The 20,124-nt window shown below is 40.8% G+C and overlaps 1 protein-coding gene across 4 annotated transcripts in view; it reads left to right on the top strand.

Moving 5' to 3' along the window:
* Positions 1–1,612: 1,612 nt before the first annotated feature.
* The window catches only part of LOC126461814 (protein yippee-like 2), a 654,536-nt gene continuing 636,024 nt past the window's right edge, over positions 1,613–20,124 (top strand). For 2 of the 4 annotated variants that reach the window (XM_050096025.1, XM_050096027.1), the window contains exon 1: positions 1,614–1,819. The gene's annotated coding sequence lies outside the window, so the exon portion shown is untranslated. Of the gene's footprint in view, positions 1,820–20,124 lie in introns of all 4 variants that reach the window. The other 2 variants (XM_050096026.1, XM_050096028.1) reach the window with 2 other exon arrangements.

The raw sequence follows: 20,124 nt of genomic DNA on the forward strand, positions 1-20,124 counted from the left end.
TGCATTTGGGACTCACGCTGAAGTGATGACTAAGCCTCTCCATCGTCATGCAGTTGTTAGCTATTTACGTCTTCCATGGATCATGTTCATGATCGTTTCCTTGATGAGAAACGTCTGAGTTGGTTTGTAAAAATGGTACTTTGTTTCGAAAATATGGCTACACCTTGTTCTTTTACACGGTTAGTTTTAAAGATTATTTAAATGGGAAGGGTTTCAAACCATTGAAAGTTGGGAAGTATTGATGAATATGATACAACCTGTCAGTCTTGAGTAGTGAAGCTATCAACCGGTATGGCGACTATAATGTCATCAGAGTACCGGAACACGCGCAGGAAGATTGGGTTTTTGGCTTTGATCTTGTTCGAACATAATCAGTAACTTCAAAATATCAGACAACGGTGAGAAAATATTGGTTTTCGTCAGGGATGTAAATATAACTACTAAGTGGACAATTCATCAAAGAACAGGTCGTAATGACTCACTGACACGCTTCACCAACTCTTAATCAGACTGGTCACCTTCTGATCTAACCTAGATCTCGAGCTATGCCACAAATCAATGTCTATTTTACAAAAATAGAAAAAAATTATAGAAAAACGGTGTTACAGCCATCCTTAGTACACTCAAAAGTCTAGCGCCTCAGAAGCGGCACAACAATAAAAATTGGTTTAAACTATAGTTCTGCCATTCTGCTGTTAGATTGTTCAGTCTGTTGTACGCTCAGGTTTTCAGCCATTGACCATCTTCAAGTACCACAGTGTTAAAGCATGAACAGATTTATTTATTATAAAAAAGATATACAGATGTAATTTCAACACAGAACCTTTTACGCATTATAGTAACAGAAATTTTCTACGGAATAGGAGTTGTCAAGGAGAAATTTTCTCAGGTAGTTTTCAGATTTTACTTTGCTGTTTGTCAGACATTTTATGTCACTGGGTATGTGATAAAAAAATTTTGTTGCAGCATTGCGCACACGTTTTTGCGCTAAAGACAACTTTAATGTGGAGTACTGAATTTCGTTTTTCCTAGTGGTATTGTAATTGTGTACGTCATTGAAGTGGAGTATTATTTACAGAAAACTTCACGAGGGAATAAATATACTGTGAAGCAGTAGTCAGGATGTCCAACTCTTAAACAACTGTCTACAACATGATCTTTGGAGAACACCACATAATTATTATTCTTACAGCATGTTTTTTTCGCAATGAAAGCTTTAAAACAGCTGTCAAAAGCAGTTAACTTGGTAAGAGATCATTATTAGTCTAGGATGAGATATAGACTGTGTTACAGATTTTTCCATTTTTTATCATGTGGCCACGATTTCATAAACAGAAGTATTGATCACCTGTACATCCTTACAAAGGTTTATGTCTCATACAAACACAGAGGAACTAGAAATGTTATGACAGGTTTCAAGCTGTTACCGACGTCAGTTCAAGTTGTTGACCAGTATAGGCTTAAGAATAAATGCCCCTGTCTCCTGTATTATGAACAAGCTTCCTCCGTGTGTAGCATTCTAGACCTCTCGGTGTCAGCCAGAGCAGAACAAAGGAACGGGAGAGCCTAGATCCAGTCCCCGCGGCCGGGGTCCAAGCGAGCAGTGCGTGCGCAACAGCTGCGCAGAACACCCGAGGTGGGCAGCAGCCGATGCAAAATAAATCGAAGCAGGCTGTGGTGTTGTGAGGTGCGCAGTGAGGTTTGCTTCGCATTTTCTGCGATATCACCGCTCTCCGTGAGTGTCCGGTGTTCAGGCGTTGCGTTTTGTGTCTACGGGCATCGAAACATCTAACGAGCTGTCGGGAAAGTGCTTATGGAGGTTAGTAATTTATTTCTACCGCCAACTTTCTTTGTTCAGTCGTGTTTTGACAACACGGCATCAGCCATCTTGCCTGTTTACATGTCATTTCATAGAATTGCGAGAAGTATAGAGTATGTATGTGTATGTATTCAGGCGTCTGTGGTTTCTTTTTCATTATGTTCTTCCTGTAAAGTGATGACACACAGTCTCCGTGCTGAAAACATCACCTAACGATTCTCTCTCGTAGAATGAGAAACCGCCATGGATTTTCTATTTTGTTACACATTTTGGCATTGACGCGATTTGAGTAGCCGTTAAACTTCGTAACTGTTGACTATTTTAAAACTGAGGCGCATTTCAAACCAAGATTATTCATCTTGTTATTTTGCTGAGCCCTTTGTTGTTCCAATCAGCTGGCGGCAGCCATGTGTTACAGCTGCTTCCTTTCATGTCATATCCAGTCGTGGTGCGCACTACAACTGCATTCAAAGGTTTCGTTAAGACTTCGTGGACAGAGTACAATAATCACTGTTACATATAGAATTGACGGAGGATTCACAAACACCGAACGAACGGTACATCAGTCTTGACAACGGAATGCATTTTGTAACGAATATTTACGGAAATGACAACGTCGTGGAAAAGAAAAGGAGAGTAGCGCAAAACAGTATAGTTACTTGAGCCCTTATGATAAATCTGTGGTACGCAAAAGGGGACATCAGTCTCTCTCTCTCTCAACAGTGAAAAACAAGTTATGTTCACTGAATCTGAAATGTTGGGGTGTTAAATTACTGTGCCTGCCGCATGCATTCATTGAGAGAGTGTCAGTAAATTACTGAAGTATCCATCATCATGTTTTTGCATCAGCTTAGATAGTTTTCAGGAGTGGTGTATAGATAATATACAATTTTCCCAGTACAGGTACAGCCAAATTAATTACTTTTGTTTGCTGTAATTATCTCAGAGTGTGTTCAGAGCAATATTGTTTTGTTTTCATACTCTGGAACATAACAAACAAGTACTGATAAAGATGTTGCTCTTTATCAGATGTCTGAGATTCTTCATGTATGCATTTTCAGAGACAAATGTTCAGAATGAGTAATTTATACCGGTACATTGCTCTGTACTTGCAGCATAAGTCTCTTTGTTTTGAAAACTATGATTTTGAAGCTACTGATAAACGAACGTTCAGCATAGATAAAATGGAAGAAAAGAGGTACTTGTTTGCAGTTAAAGAATGTAGTTTTTCATATGAAAATCAGTGATATAATTACTGTGTTTAATGAGAAGAGTGAAGTCATTGTTTTAATATACTTTTGTGCAGCTTTCTTGACTGAAGCTATTTAGACAACTCCCAAAAGCAGTTAATATAGTAAAAGATCATTACTAGTCTATGTGAGATACAAATTGTGTTACAGATTTTCATTTTTTACCATGTGGTTTTAACTTCATAAATAGAGTTGGTCAACTGTGCATTTGTTGTCAGCAATATAGTTTTTTTTGTGTACGTATAGTTAGTATTAAGTAACAGTACATCAGTTGGAGAATTTGTGATGTTTTGGAGAGTTTACTTTTAAAATGAACTTCCTGTGGTGACCAAACAGGTTAGACATTATCTCAATATTCTAACACAAATCATTTTCAGTTTACACCACATGCTGTGTGTGTTGTTGGACAATACACACTGCATTGCAAGCTTCTATAGAGTATTGTTCTTGTTTTGTTGTATTGGGTTTCCATTTGAAAAGTAATGTGATTAAAATTTGTTGAATCACCTCACATATTTATTATGCTTATTGGTGTGTGTGCAAGTTCAAACAGCTTGATGAAAGTTATAACAAGAGTAGTATAAAAAGTATCTTCTGTGTATTTACAGTATTTCAGTACCCACTTGAATGCTATGGATAATCAGTGCTTCATAAACAGACATTTTAAAAGACCTTAAAGAAAGACAAAGATGTATTTCACAATAAATAATCAAAAGTGATAACTGACAAATTACTTTGCTAAATATGCATAGCATGCATGGTAGCTTTAGTAAATTATGGATACTTATCAGTTTTTCCTGCAGTATAGTAGAAATGTGGAGAATTAGTACACATTCTGTAGAATATTGCACTTGAGCACCTTGTAGTCATGTGCGTATTTTTACCTCACAGTAATGTGTTTGTAGTCTTAGTTTTGAACATAATGTAGGTAAATGAAGAATGCCAGTTAAGTCTTTATGTTCAAAGATTAGTAAATCCTGTCTGTCATGACCTTGAGGCCTTTTTGACAAGCAATTACTGTAGTAAAGTTGATCATGTATCTGTTTTTCTACAATGTGCAAATGAAACTTAGCTGCTGCATTTGTGCAACACACTGACATTTTCATACAAGCTGAAAATGCTTTTCATAATCAATAAGATGTCATGTGGTTTCATATTAGACAGTGATTCATCTACTTAATGCTGTTGTTAGAGCTGAACTTTCTCTCACTTCTATACACATGAATTGTGTACACTCAAGAATGAATTCTGGTATCCAAGGCCATAGTTTTCAGTATGTGCATAGGATCAGGTTTAGTCAAGTAAATCTCAAAATGTTCTAGGCCTACAGTAAACTCGCACCACTGAAAAATGGGCATTATTGTTTGATTGTAGCACACACAGAATTAAAAATAAAACCTCATTGAGTTTTCTTTGGCCGCTTTTTTAAAACAATACGTTAGTGTTTATGTTTTGAAATATCTTGTGACTACCTGATTTGAGACTGAAGATGCCCAATTGCTATTTAAATTTATCTGTGCCAAGACCTTGTACCTCTGTAAGACAGGATGAGAGCTGTGCAGAATGACAGTATAAGACTGTCAATGAATTTTTTGTGTGATAGCAGTGCCTGAACAAGTGTACACAGAGGTGTTACTAGTTTAGATGTTGGTCATCCGGTCTTCTCCATATCATGAATGGACATATACATGTCTCATCATCATATTTTGCATTCTAGTCAGTGATACTTGTTAACCAACAGTTGGGAAATCCCTCACACTGTCCATATAAAGGAAAAAAACCTTTCTTACTCTCCCGTATATTGTTTACAGTACCAGAAGCAGTAAAAAATAAGTTTTATTACAACATATATTGCCATTAATTCAAAGGCACTTTTTCTCTCTGCGGCATATGCTGAATAACAGAAAGATGTAGTAATAATTGCGTATAGAAGAAAAGGGCCCCCAGTTTTAAGAGACATTATAATGACTGTAGTAACTTAAGGGATTGGTATGTGTGAAATAATTTATTGGAGCTAGTAAGGTTTAGATTTCAACACTAGAGGAAGTATGGGTCATGTTGACCATGCAGAAAAATGCATTGCTAACATTGTACATGGTTTAAGATACTCATGTTTACTGCTTTCTTGTCCATACTTAGTCTGCCAACTAACAATGTTATTACTGAGTGAGTAGTTGCAGTGGTTAGGACATAGTATTATCATTTGGTGGAACTGTTCTTAATTCCACGTCACCTTCTCCAATCCAAGTTTGCGATCTCTCTCTTGAAAATCACATTGTTGATGGAACAATAATCCCAAATCTTCTTTCCTTCCTTTTTGCAATGTTACCAATCTTAAAAACATATTTTCATGCTGGTAGCCATGTATTAAAGTTAGGAAGTGAAGTGTTTAGACTACACTGTTTCTGCTTGATGAAAGCCAGTATGCTTGAAGGGGGGATACTGTCAGGAAAGGTGCCCCATTGCTAATACTACCACATCCACCCACATGTTTTGGGATGATTGATAGAATTGTTTTTTTGGGTTCACATAACATGGCAAACAGTATGGTGTGAAGCATCAAATGGAAGCATGAGTAAAGTACAAAAGTAAAGCTGTCGACCAGTAGTTCCGTTTCAGAATTTAGAAATCTGACTGCATTTTTAGCTAACAGCACTGATTACAGCAAACCTTAGCTCTGTGGTTTTTAGGAGCAGTTTTAAGATACATAGACAACAGTGTAATAATTGTGTGGTTGCTCTCACCTCCATTCCACCGATAGTAACATGTTCTCTCTCTCTCTCTCTCTCTCTCTCTCTCTCTCTCTCTCTCTCAGCACTTTTCCTGAATGTGTAATCCTTTAACGTCTTGTAGGCGATGCTATTGTAGTCTTTACAATGTCATCTTTAATTCTCTCCCATTGCTGAGAAAAGTGTCAATGATTATTAATGACATACTTCAAATAAGAATTCTAAGCGTATATACATGTAGTCTGCACACAGCAAAGCATCCTTAGCTTCAGAGAAACGAGTACTTTTCTTTGCGGAACACGACCAATCTCGCTTGTGAACCATTTTGTTTTCGATCACAGGTAATGCTTGTGCAAGACACATCCTAAATGTATCACTTTTTCAAATTTTGAAATTAATTTTTTGCGTGATAATCGGCGTCCCTGTGACATACACCGATCCAGATTTACAGAATTGCTGAAAGATTGTGTGAGGGATCAACGAAGTCAACACTGCTTATTTTGTACTCAGTCAGGCGCTACATTTCATTGTTTTACTAACTGAAGTTCAACGTTTGGTTTGCTTTTCTTCGCTGCACTTTGAATTTTCGTTTAATCTCGAAAAGAGTGCTTTCATTTTACAATAAAAGTGATCCACTGCCAAGAAGAACACGATTGTCATAAGTTACCAAAATTACATACGCCAATCTTGCATCTGCATTTTCATAGCAGTTCCATCTAACTGCGTGTGTCGTCACTAACAGCACATTTTTTTTGCGATGAAATGTAACATGTTTACGCTGTAAATGTTATCATCTAATGACAAACCTGCTTATGTATGAGAAATGGCAATTGGCAAACATTTCAAGCCAATATGTCGCTAATGTTTGTTTCTCCAACTAGAGCTATATTGAAGTTACAGCCCGTAACATGCTGGCATTCATCTGTGGTTAATACGTAGGAGAGTAGTAGGCGGCTGCTGCGTTATGCTTGTGATCGATACTACGGTAGGTTCCAAAATGTTAACGACCAGAGAAGCGGTTCTCGGCGTGTTGAGACGGGCATGCTGTCTGCCCGGAAGGCGTTTGGCCGCTGCAGCGCAGCTGCACTGGGTTCAAGGGCACGGAGCTCAGGGCCGCCCTGCAGGGGACAAAGGGCTGCTACGTCACACAGCCCTTCACGCACCTGCTCCTCCTGTTACTATTGGTTCCATTTATTATTAACATTTATTACCATTGCTACGTCAGTGAACTGTCATGACCTGATGGACTGCGACAAGTTTGCGTTAAATCACAATAATACGTGTATATAGCTTCAGGCAGTAATTAAGAAAGGAGGTACACAGTGCTGTAACTTACGTTAAAATCCGAGTATGCGATAAGCAGTAAAGGAAACTGAGAAGAAACATGGAAAGGGAATAAGTCAAGGGAGAAGAAATGTGTTTAAAGTTTGGTTATTGCATATGTCGGAGACGGCATTTAGACTTGGAAGATCTGTTAAATGGGGTAGATAGTGTCTTCAGAAAGAAGTCATAAGTTAAAGGTCATCGTGGGTAATGAAGGATAGTGAAATCGGGCGATGTTGAGGGAATTAAATTAGCGTATGAGACAATAAAAGTAGTGGGTATTTGCGCAGCCAAATAATTGACGATGGCAGGAGAAGACCAGATATGAAATTTAGACTGGCAGTAGAACAGAAAATGTTTTCTGTTCGGGATACGTATTGATTAGCGAAAGCATTATGACTACCGCCCGCTGAAAGATATACAGGGTGGACATTAATAAGAGACAAACTGCAGGGACGAATTTGTCACCGCAAATGGAGGAACAAAGGTCCTGTGAACATGTGTCCGGAAATGCATCCTTGCCACGGTAGATGGCGCCGAGGAATGAAAGTTCCTCTGACTATGTGCGTGTGTTCCTTTTGTGTTGCAGGCTGTGAACTGACGCAGTGTACTGTAAGCAATAGAATGGACCGGTATTCGTGTCAGGAACAAGCCGAGATGGTGTTTGTGTACTGCCAACCAGACGGAAATGGTCGAGAGGCAGCTCGACTGTACCAAAGCAAGCACCCTCACAGACCCCTACCGCACCACACAACATTTCAAGCCCTTTTTAGGAATTTGTGTGATCAGGATTACTTTCAGACAAACGAACTTGCAGGGAGGCTGTGCGTACATCATCCTCCGCCACATACCATTAGGTGGCTTGCGGAGTATGATGTAGATGTACAGCAGTTTTGGAGGACCGAGTTCTATAGGACATTGATACCAACCCTAGTAAAAACTCCAGGCAAATGACCCGCCAACATGGTGTACGCCGAAGTATGGTTATGTGTATCCAGCATTACAACTGTTAGTATCCCCTGCAACGAGCACAAGGATTATCAGCAAAGAATTTCCCTTTGCGAGAAGGATTTTGTTCCAGTACGCTTTGCTTTTCGTTGCACGCATACCGTCCACTTAAGGATACATGTTCATAGGACCTTTCTTCTTCCATTTCCAATCAGGAATCAGCCCCTGTAGTTCGTTTTATTAGGTTCACCCTGTATAAGCGTAACAGACGAAATACTCTAGTAAGGCAACGGGAGGGAAGTGACGATATTCTATAGCAAGAGCGACTTCAGCAAAGACCAGATTGTGATGCCGTGGCTCATGGATTCGCGGATCACGAAAACGGCAAAATTTGTCGGCTCTTCGCTTGATGACATCGTGAGCATCAGTGAAAGTGGTTGATGGAAGGTGAAATCACAAATAGGCGACAGTATGTTCAGCTTCTAACCTTCATCACAGAGCATGGAAGTGTGAGGCTTGCCCGCGACTCGTGGCTGATCTGACGACAAAATAAAATGCTGGTGAAGGCAAAAGTGTTTCTCGGAGCACACCAATCAGCGCCCATTGTTGTTAAAGATGGGCTCTGCGGAAGACAACCCCTAAGTGTTCCCATGTTGACCCAAAAACATAATCAGTCATTAATATTGGACCGTACATCGAAGGAAACATGTCAAACTGGCTCCCGACTGCCCGAAACATGCACCGCGCCGGCGATGGAGGCTAGTGTGGGCAATATTATACAGGGTGACGCCCCCCCCCCCCCCCCCCCTCAAACCTCCCTGATTTCAGAGACCCAGGAAAAAACCACAGTAGATATGACAGTGAAAAATGCACCACATTGTAGAGCATCCCAAAGAATTTATCATCAATACACCTCTGGATGTGAACCATTTGTAGCACGAAGCATATCGAGTCTATATTTAATTTCTTGCCAAGTTCTTTGTAACATTTCCTCTGCTATTTTGCAATCGCATCGGTGGTACGATGTCGCAACGTAGGAATATCGTCCACTTTGGTCGCATGCACGCGATCCTTCACGAATCTCCACACGAAGAAATCAAACGGCGTTATGTCGGGTGAACGTGGTGGCCAGGCTGTGGGACCTCCGCGTCCGATCCAACAATTGGGAAATTTCCTTTCCAGGAACTTGCGAACAGCCGTTGACCAATGCGGCGGAGCTCCATCGTGCTGAAAAATGAGGTTGGGTTGCAAGTGTTGTATCTGAGGATACACAAACTGCTCTAACAAGTCCAGATACACTGACCATTCACTGTTTGTTCCGCAAAGAAGAACGGTCCAACAATCCTGTCGTTTATTAGCCCGCACCAGATGTTTAGTTTAGGGCTATCACAAACATGTCCAATGACAACGTGCGGATTTCGCGACCCCAAATACGAACATTATGCCCATTAACCCTTCCTGAGAGACGAAAGGTTACCCAACCTGAGAGTAAACATCTTTCCAGGAATCTGGCATCCGTATCAATAGGCGCAGCATATCCGCAGCAGATTATTGTCGGCGTGGTTTGCCGTTCGGCGTCAGATCTTGCAGAATTTGCACTTTGTAAGCACACATACGAAGACGCTGGTGAACTACACGATGCAATGTTGATCGGGGTACATAAATTTGCCTAGCTGCTTGACGAATTGACTTACGTGGGCTTCTGAGAAACTTTTGCGTTAATTGTTTGCACATCAGGTAGATCACATTCATACACACGACGATAATTTCTTTGCACAGTAATCGGCGATTTTGTTTCTGCAAACCGCACTACTGCGTGCGCGCGCTTCTGCGGAGTAGCCATTTTCACTTCATGCGGTCATGCTGCACTCTGGCGACGATACTTGGGACTTCTGACGCGGGAATATAATATCTTTGAGATGCTCCACAATGTGATGCAATTTTCATTGTCGTATCTACTGTGGTTTTTCTCTCCTGGGTCCTTGAAAACAGGGAGGTCTGAGTGGGACACCCTGTACTATGGAGGACATTCACCTGGGCTTCCATATAATTGTAATCGAAGCCACCGTGACAGCTGTGGACTTCATGAAGGTTATTATGGCCTACTTGCATCCCTTCATGTTGATGTCTTTTCCGACGTCGATGGCATTCTTTTATCAGTGTCCTTGTCACAGTGACAGAATCATGCCATAGTAGTTTGAGGAGCATTGTAGCATTGATGTCTTGGCAACCAAAGTCGACTGGTCGCAATCCGATGGAACACATCGGGGCTCTATGGGGGCACCAGCTCTGCGCCTACTAACTACGGCCAATAATTTGCGGGAATTACAGACCCTGAACGTAGACATCTGGTGCCACATACCGCAGGAGGCGTACCAGTGACTTTCCGAATCCGTGACACCTATAATCGCTGCTCTGTTGCGCTAGAGTAAATATGTTGTGACTCATCATTATGTTCATTTAAGTGTTAGGACGTCTTTTCTGGAGGTATTTGCCAGAAGTAATGTGTTGTATGGAAGTGAAAGGTGGGCGATAAACAAAGAGATTCCGTAATAGGAGCTTTTGAATTTGGTGCTGTAGAAGAATGCTGAGGATTAACTGGTTACATCGAATAACGAATGGACAAGTACTGCTTCGCATCGTGCAGGAAAGAAATTTCAGGTACAATTTTATTAATTAAAAGAAGGGGGAGGCTATCAGAAATATCATGAGACTTAAAGAAATATTTAATTTCATTAACGACGTAAAAACTGTAGAGGAGACAGAGGCTTGACTGCATTAAGCAGTAATTATGCAGAGATGATAGACGTGCACAGGACAAACAATAGTGAACAGCTACACTAAACCTGTCTTCTAACGGAGGCCACAACAACAATAAAATTTAAGTTATAACATGAAACCACTGTATTATTTCAGTGTCATGACTAGTGTCTTAGGACAGCTGCAAGTGAGGTAGGCGTTGTTATACCACTGGAAAAAAATTCGCGCACATAACATAAATGATGTTCTTGTAGATCATACAACATTTATACTTTGAACAGGACAACTGGTGAAACTGGACGGTTTGGTAGGACACTAAACATTCTCACAGCTACCGTTTTGAATCTATCTTTCGCTGTGGCCAATGTAGACTGTCCTTATTCCATGTGTTGTGATAGTGATTTTCATCTGTCTTGCTGGAATATTTTCAGTTTACTTACGTCCGCAGTCCTGCAATATTTTAGTAACGACAACATTTCCCACCTAGACTCTTGTGAATGAGGCAGCTACGTATTGGACGGAAACAGTCGAAACTCCCAATTCAACAAAAATGGGTTATAACTGTCCGTTTGCAGACTACACCTGATGCTCGTTACGGCGTTCTCCTTTAGCAGCAAATGAACTGTTTTATTTGTAAACCTCCCTGGTGACGAGTAGTAAAATTATCAATATATTATAGCCATATATTGGCCAGTTGGTGGTAAAAAAATTCTTAATCCTGCTAAACAGGTGGTTTATTAACAAAATAGGTTTAAAGTGATAGTAATTTTGACGTACAATGACCGCCGCTTTTATTGAAACTTTCGTGACAGTGACTACATCTTCAACTGTATGCAAATCAATTACTAAGTTGTGACTGACAGACTTATGATCAAATGGCATTGCGTTCACGTGCTAGCTGATTCGTTATGTTTATGTAGCCGCGCCCTTTTCAGGGTCGGTCAGTTCCATTTTGAATACGGAAATATTCAAAAGGGAAGACATAAGTTGGAAGCACGGCAGTTGTTTAAGATAAGGAAATATGCATCCATATCTATTAGTCACCCGCTCTTCTCAGTATAGATAACCTTGTGGTTCAAAGATCCACAAATACTCGCTCTAATCACACATACCAATGCAAACTTGCGGCATATGAACGTAAAACAAATATTTTTGTGTAGAATTAGACGAAATGAAGAAAAAAAAAAGAAAGTTATGAAATCAAAGTTTGTATGTGAGCTGAATCTTTTCAGAGTGCGTGCGTAATTTACGTGGAGAATGTGGCTTGAGTAAAATTCAATACACTTCGAAAAGTAGTCTTGCTACACGTTTTTTTTAGGAAAGTGTTAAGTTACTTTTAAGACCACCTTGTTCCTTTTGTAAACTATTGCTAAATATTTCTAACTTCTCCAACAAATGGTATTTAGCCACTGTAGGGACCTTCTGTCCTTTTCAGTATACTCCCAATGAAACGCAGCCTGCAGTGCCTATGTAGTCGTTCTCTGTACGTTGTTGTTCTCAAATATTTGGATGGCATGTCTGCCTCTAGTCACTCGTTAATCCAGTAGTCAAAGGCTGCTTGTCTTTTAAATTTCCCCAAGCGCACACTTCACACTTGAGATATTAAGGACTACTCACTAGTAATTGCACTAGGGTGGTATTTTTTCGCCATCTAAACCGTATACTACTGAAGTTCCCATCCGATAGAATTACCTCATAGATAATGGTGTAATACACGTCAGCTTTGAGGTCGTAAGTTATATTATTCGCAAAGTCTTTAGTATATAACGTTATCAGCTGTGGTCCTGTTTCATTTCCTGTGACACTCCGATTATTACTTCAGTCTCTGTATTTATCCATCTGTAGCACATCATGATATGTCATTAGCGCCCCCCCACCCTCTCTCTCTCTCTCTCTCTCTCTCTCTCTCTCTCTCTCTCTCCCCCCCCAATGTTTTCATGTCGCACTATATAAAGGAATTTTAAAATCTTGATACACTTAAATCAGTCTGGTTACCTTTATTCGTGGCACTCAATTATCTCATTGTTACTGTTTCGGAAGATCTGGGTATTAAATCGATAGCGCCGCATATTGTATTTTGCCATTTTCACACGCATGTGTGATGTTAGCAACTATTGTAGCTCGCAAAGACAGAACGTGTGCGAGAAATGCGAAGTATACAAAGTAGTTTCAGCGTTAAATGCCTGCCCACGCCGGCCGGAGTGGGCGAGCGGTTCTAGGCGCTACAGTCTGGAACTGCGCGACCGCTACGGTCGCAGGTTCGAATCCTGCCTCGGGCATGGATGTGTGTGATGTCCTTAGGTTAGTTAGGTTTAAGTAGTTCTAAGTTCTAGGGGACTGATGACCTCGGTGTTAAGTCCCATAGTACTCAGAGCCATTTGAATCATTTTTGCCTGCCCATCTCTCAGAAGTTCACACAGGTACTTCAGCTATCGTTTCAGTAATTGTCACAAATTTAATGTAAGCAGTTAGCAAACATAACAAGGATTGGGGCTTCAGGGATACGTGTTCCATAGTCAAAAGTGGACAAGCGCGAAACGCTCATGTTTCGTGAACAAGTTTTATCTGTTTTTACTCTTTCTTTCTTTATTTCATCTTACTGTAACTTTTGTTTTTGGCTTATAGTTATTGTTCTAGTGTGTCTGTTTGAGTACTTGAATTATTCTTAAAATTCATTTCGATACTTAGATATAATCTGTCGTACTCATTTACGGCCTCCCATCCCCTTTAATTACAATTTTTATAAACTAATTCTAATTAATAATACGTTGCCTATCCTGCAGGCGTGGTCACTTATGTTACATAGAATTGCTTCTACTTCTTTCTCCTTTCGCACTTCTTCGTTAAATGTTTAGTACACTTTAGTAACTTTTTGTTCTTTCCAGAAAACATTTTTGTACCAACTTAGCCCTGACAGTAGGACTGTTCCCGTTTGTTTACGAAATCGTTCAGCCGTGCGGTTGTAGTTATTAAAAGTAAAATATAAAACGAAAATAAACTGTAATGTATTGCCAGTTACTGTTCTGTATAAATTATGCATGTATGTCAAAGTGTGAGATAGCTTCTTAGTCGTACTTTCAAGACCATTGTATTTGTTGTTGTGTGTTTATGATCTGACAGAATGAATCATTTTGTAGGGAGCAGCGGTACAATATGGTACTTACTTGACTCTGCCATGGGCCAAGCTGTAAGTGGACGCAAATTAAACCAAAGAAACTCACCATGACATTTTCTTCACTATCAAGTAATTAACTATGGTGGATGCAATGGCTGTAATTTTGTTTTGCTCCATATTTTGAGGTATCTCGAACAGAATTTCCTCTTTTGTGGCAGCCAGCATGAATTCCGTAAATATCGGGTATGCAAAGCCGAACTCCAGCTTTCCTCGCGCGACAACCTGGAGCAATGATTCAGGGCAAACAGGCGGACATAGTATTTCTTGATTTTCGTAAGACGATCGACTCAGAATCACACCAACGCCAATTAGCGAAAGTAAGATCGTATGGGATATGAAACAAAATGGTCGATTTGAGGATTTATTGGTAGGGAGCACGCAGCAATGGACAGTCATGGACGCATGCAATATCAGGCTTGCCCCAAGGAAGTTTATTCGAGCACTTGATCTTCACGTTGCATGTTAATGATTTGGAAGACATTAATAGTAATCTTCCATCTTTTGCAGATGATGCAGTTGTGTATAATGAAGTAGTAACTGAAAAAAAGCTGCTCAGATATCTAACGATATCTTGATAATATTTGGAAGTGGTACTAACAAATGGTTCAAATGGCTCTGAGCACTATGGGACTTAACATCAGAGAACTACTTAAACCTAACTAACCTAAGGACATCACACACATCCATGCCCGAGGCAGGATTCGAACCTACGACCGTAGCAGTCGCATGGTTCCGGACTGAAGCGCCTAGAACCGCTCGGTCACCGCGGCCGGTGTGGTACTAACAGTGACAACTTGCTCTAACTGTTCAGAAATGCTAAATTGTGCACTTCACAAATCGTAGAAACGCAGTGTCCTATGCCTAAAATTTCATTGAGATGCAACTGGAATCTGTTGACATTCATACAAATGCTTGAAAGTAGCGATTTGTTGGGACGTGAAATGGGATGATCATACAGGCTCAGTTGTTGGTGAAGAAGGTGCCAGACTACAGTTCATTGGTAAGACACTGGGACAATGCTTATTAGCCTACAAAGGAATTCGCTTAAAAAACACTTCTGCTACCCATCCTAGAATATAACTGAAGTGTGTGGGACTCGTTCCAAATGGAATTAACAGGGGCTATTGGACGTTTTTTAAGGAGACCATCACGAGGTTGGTTTGCGCATAGGAAAGCCTTACTGGAAAACCTGAACTAGTAGTCACTCGCGAAAGCCTGCTTGCAAAATTTTGAAAAGAAGTATTATGTGAATAATCGGAGATATCCAATGTTCACAAAGCGTCGTTCCTGTCGAAGCCACGAAGACAAGATTAGACTAATTGTAGCATGCGCTGTGCCATTTAAGCAGGTTTTCTTCGCGTTCTGCATACCCGTATGGAACGGAAGGACACTAATAGGGAGTTGCCGCTATGCTATGGAAGTCAATGGTTTGTAGAGCGTGGATGCAGATGTTTTGTCATTTGGATATCGCGTGGACTTTAAGCCGGGCGTATTCTGTAGCAGCGGACCGTATGTATGGCTGATGAAATCCGTGAATGACCACCCAAACCAATCAGCAGTCTTGTTGACGGAACACTTAGTAGCTGGTATCAACCAATTCTGAACAACACCAGGATGTATTATGGACGAAAATTCACACTTAAGACCTTTACAGAAACTGGAAATACGAGCACTTAAACTTGTTGCGCCAATAATGGTTCAGTAACGTGTTGCTGTAGGCAGACTTTTTGGTGACGAGCAATATTACTCAACCTTCTGGACAGCGTCACATTCTTCCTTGTGGATGTCGTCGTCGCGACATATTTTATCCTTGCTATATGTGACATTCCTTCCGGCTCCAGAAACGCACTTGCGGTCTCATTGTCTAAGCTTCTGCTGATGCTGCAGGCGATTTCTGCTGCGTCTTATCGCTGGCGTTGTGACGGCCTTAATGCGCAGCGTGTGTTTACTCTTGCTGATTTCCTGCATGTTCAAATGGTTCAAATGGCTCTGAGCACTATGGGACTCAACTGCTGTGGTCATAAGTCCCCTAGAACTTAGAACTACTTAAACCTAACTAACCTAAGGACATCACACACATCCATGCCCGAGGCAGGATTCGAACCTGCGACCGTACCGGTCGTGCGGTTCCAGATTGTAGCGCCTTTAACCGCTCGGCCACTCCGGCCGGCCTCCTGCATGTAAAACATTCTCCAGTTTCCATTGTCGTTGTACGAGATGTGTTCAGAAAGTATCGGGCATTGTGTAATTTCGCGTGTTGTATTACATTCACATGATTTTTTTGCTGTTGTGTTGGTAATCATGTCTGAGAAGAATCTATACAGAGTTGGTCATAGAGCATCTTTAGTCCGTTTTCAGTTATCAAAGAGGTGTGATTTGGTAGTACCGGCTATTCATTATTTTGTATCGGTATGTACAAGCTATAAGCGTTTCGCAGAAGGCTGCGAAGAAAAGCTACACCACATCATCAAGGGATGAAATCTCGAAAAAAGTTAGACGTGATAATGAAAGATCAGAGTCAGAATCAGAGAAGTGGCATCTCAACCGTGAATTTTTTCTGATGTTTTTTGTATGAAACGCGTGACAGCATAATTTGCTCCAAAATTGAATTCCGAATCGAAACAGCGGCGAATGCAAGTTGCTCAGGACACGCTAGGTGAAGTCAACATTGAAGCAGAGCTACTGAATCCTGTGATAAACAGATGCTGAAACACTGGTTTACCGATGGCGCCGTCGAAATAAAAAGTCAGTCTATCCAGGGGGTGCATTCTAGATTGCCGAAACCGAAAAAAGCTTGGTAAATTCGGTGAAATGTGGTTATTTCGTTTTATTCTTAGATTTCATTATTTATTGAAGCATGAATTTTCGCCATGTGTTCGAACGATCAATAAGGAGTTCTACATAAAGGTTCAACAAGTTTGCGTGGAACAGTACGAAAAAAAACAAGGCGGATTTGTGGCGAAACAATTAATGGTTTACGCACCACGGTAATGTACCTGCTCGCTCTTTGTTGATTTTTTCTGAATTTTTGGCCAAAAGCAAAACTATAATGATGCTGCAGCCTCCTTATTCGTCAGTCATTGGCCCCACATGACGGTCCTCTTTCCCAGAAGTGAAGAAGCCCTTACGAGGCCGTCGTTTTACAAACATAACTGAACATACAAAAGCATCGTACCGAGGTAAAAGCCATCACAAAGATAGAATTCCAGAAGTTTTGGAGATTGGAAAACGCATTAGCATCTAATCAGCAATATTCTGAAAGGAATAGCATTGATATAGACGAATAAATAAGATTATTTATAAAAATAAAAAATCCTTTCATTTTTTAAACACTGATCAATGAACGCCGTTGGCTGAGACGGTATATTACGGTCATATTTTGTTTTCAAAATGGACCATAACATTAAGGCCTGAACACCACTCCAGAAGGGTGCCTTTGGAGCAATCCACGATCTGGACAGGTTTTTATGCCAGGCCAAGGTTCGTGTAAATACCCTTACAGACAGACGGGCTGTTAAGTAACGTAGCTCCTTGTGGATCCAGTATTGCTCTCTTCGTGTACCTGCAGGATTTTTGTGTGATCGCAGAAATATGCTTTACAATCAAGAACTAGCTAACGTAAAACTGATAACCTTGTCTATATGCGGGCCCATAGCCTCTAAATATTTCGTAAAAGAGAACAAATAAACTATATAAATATACAGCAACAACGGAAGTTAGAAATATGGAAAATTCTCGTCTTCGTTTCCAGCGAGACGTTCTTGTTGCTGTTGCTACTGCTGTTATTATTATTATTATTATTATTATTATTATTATTATTATTATTATTATTTACTTTTCCTCAGTTACATGAAATGACTTAGCCAGTCTATCACTACACCACACAATATGTTTAATTTTTACACATTGGTGTACCAGATTTGCCTTCTGCATTTGATGCCGGAGTAGCGAGTGGTTTCTCGATGAATTGGATGTTCTTAAGTCCAAAGCGTTACATAATATCACTGCGAGGGTATGAAGGATTATTAGATTCTTCAGTGACTATTCATTATCTTTACATTCATACTCGTAATAATGCTACTTCTGCAGCCGAGCGGGGTAGCCCCGCGTCATAGGGCGTCCTGTCACGGTTCGCGCGGATCCCCCCTCCCCCCTCTCCCCCCCCCTCCGCCCCGTCGGAGTCACGCCGCGGGCATGGGTGTGTGTGTGTGTGTGTGTTGTCGTCAACCTAAGTTAGATTAAGTGGTGTGGAAACTTAGGGAGCGATGACCTCAGCAGTTTGGTCCCATAAGGTCTTACCACAAATTTCCAATTTGCTACTTCTGCAATGAAGGCCACTACGGAGTTGGACGTACAAATATCATGTTCGAGCACTATTGTTTTATTACACCATGAGAGATCCGTGCGAGGCAGGGCTCGCTGAATGGTTCGAATTTTTGTAGAAGTTTCAAAGAAAATGTTTCTTCGAGGTAACTATGGTGTTAATGGGAAAGGACGACTCCAGTGCTGGCGGTGAGAAAAGGATATTATAGGCATAATGTTATCTCAGTTGCCAAGTGGGAACTGCACTTGCACAAATCCCTTAGAGAATTTTAGGCGTAATGACGAACTCTCACATAGTTTCTCTCGAGCTATTTATAGGAACTGAATAAAAGTTCCTGCTGTCAGCCCCAGTCTTCTGTTACTTGTCACAGCTAAATTTGGTTGATTTTTAGAAATTTGATTACTTACATGCGAAACGGAGGAGCTCCCAAATGGATTCCATTCAGGGAGAAGGAATACAAAGGAGAAGCAGCTGTTACTGTCAGATAAAATCACAATAGCTGTTGTTTTCGTGTTATGAAACAAAGTTTCACTCCGAAGTACAGATTGCTGCCTAAGGAACTAATCGATGCTGTAGTCTCCGTTAGAAATATCGTGAATTTCATTACCGAAGAGCCCTGCTTTAGATTATTTATTTGTAGTTGACGGAAATCTTTGCTTGGGAATTTCGAGGTGGTCCGATAAGAAAGGCGTGGGTGTATTTCCTGTACCACTAACAATCATTCCTGAGCAAGAGCTTCACCCCTGTTTTCTTTCATGTCTGTCGAGTAATAGGGCAGGGCAGCTATCAGTATGTAAAGTTCACTTCGATCTACGTTCCTGGCTATATTTCCCCCCACCTCTCTTCCCCCCCTCTTCCCCTGACATGTAGTTACTTCAAGAAAGCCGTGGGTGAAGTCCATTCAATGTAACATACAGCTGTCCGTTCGCTGCGTACTGTGTATTAGTACAGGAAACATGAGCGTTATGTACTTCAGCAAAAATCTCGTCATCCGAAGAACGTACCAAATAAAAGCTTGCACACGGATTAGGGCACCTCGCAATACTAGTTAACTGGCTTGATTTCTGCTGTTTGAAAAAGCCTTACGAAAAAAAGGTGGCCACAGTTTGCACTATTGTCTGTTTTCCCTAAAAGTCGCATTACAGCAAAACTTAGAGGAAGCTAAAACTAGCGTTTGATTAATGAGGTTATCAGTGACATTACGTACGATACATAACCTGCTGATAACGTTATCAGACATCACCGAGAGAGAAAGTGGGGGGGAGGGGACGAATTGAGGAGGAGGAGGAGGAGGAGGGAGGAGCTTTGCGACAGTAGGAGATAAAGATATCACATCGAAAGAAAGAAAGCAGAGATCAACATCAAACCACTTATCTTCATCAAACCACTTATCTCGCTGATAATAAAACAATAGTCGGTGTATTATAATAGATAAGTATACGAGACCACCTAAGTTGTGTAACATAGTATGCTGTCTCGCACAGTAATTCGTTAGCCCATTCGAGGTAGACTTGGCGTACTTAGTTACTGGCTGTGCTCTTACGGAAGACGCGTGGCATTACGATAACAGTGTATTGACCTCATCAAACATAATTTCGCGCAAACAACGTTCGGGGACTGTTGTGCAGTGAGATTTGGGCAGCTTGCTTTCTCCTGATTACGATCTTGTGTTGATGAAATTGTTTGCCTGTTTTAAATCTAATTTCTCCGATGCATACTTCACCTGAGCAATGGGAACACACAAACCACTAACACAGGTTTGTGTTGTGGTGTATGTGTTCGTGTTATCAATCATT

This window comes from Schistocerca serialis, chromosome 1 (assembly GCF_023864345.2).
Source record: "Schistocerca serialis cubense isolate TAMUIC-IGC-003099 chromosome 1, iqSchSeri2.2, whole genome shotgun sequence".
Lineage (NCBI taxonomy): Eukaryota > Metazoa > Arthropoda > Insecta > Orthoptera > Acrididae > Schistocerca > Schistocerca serialis.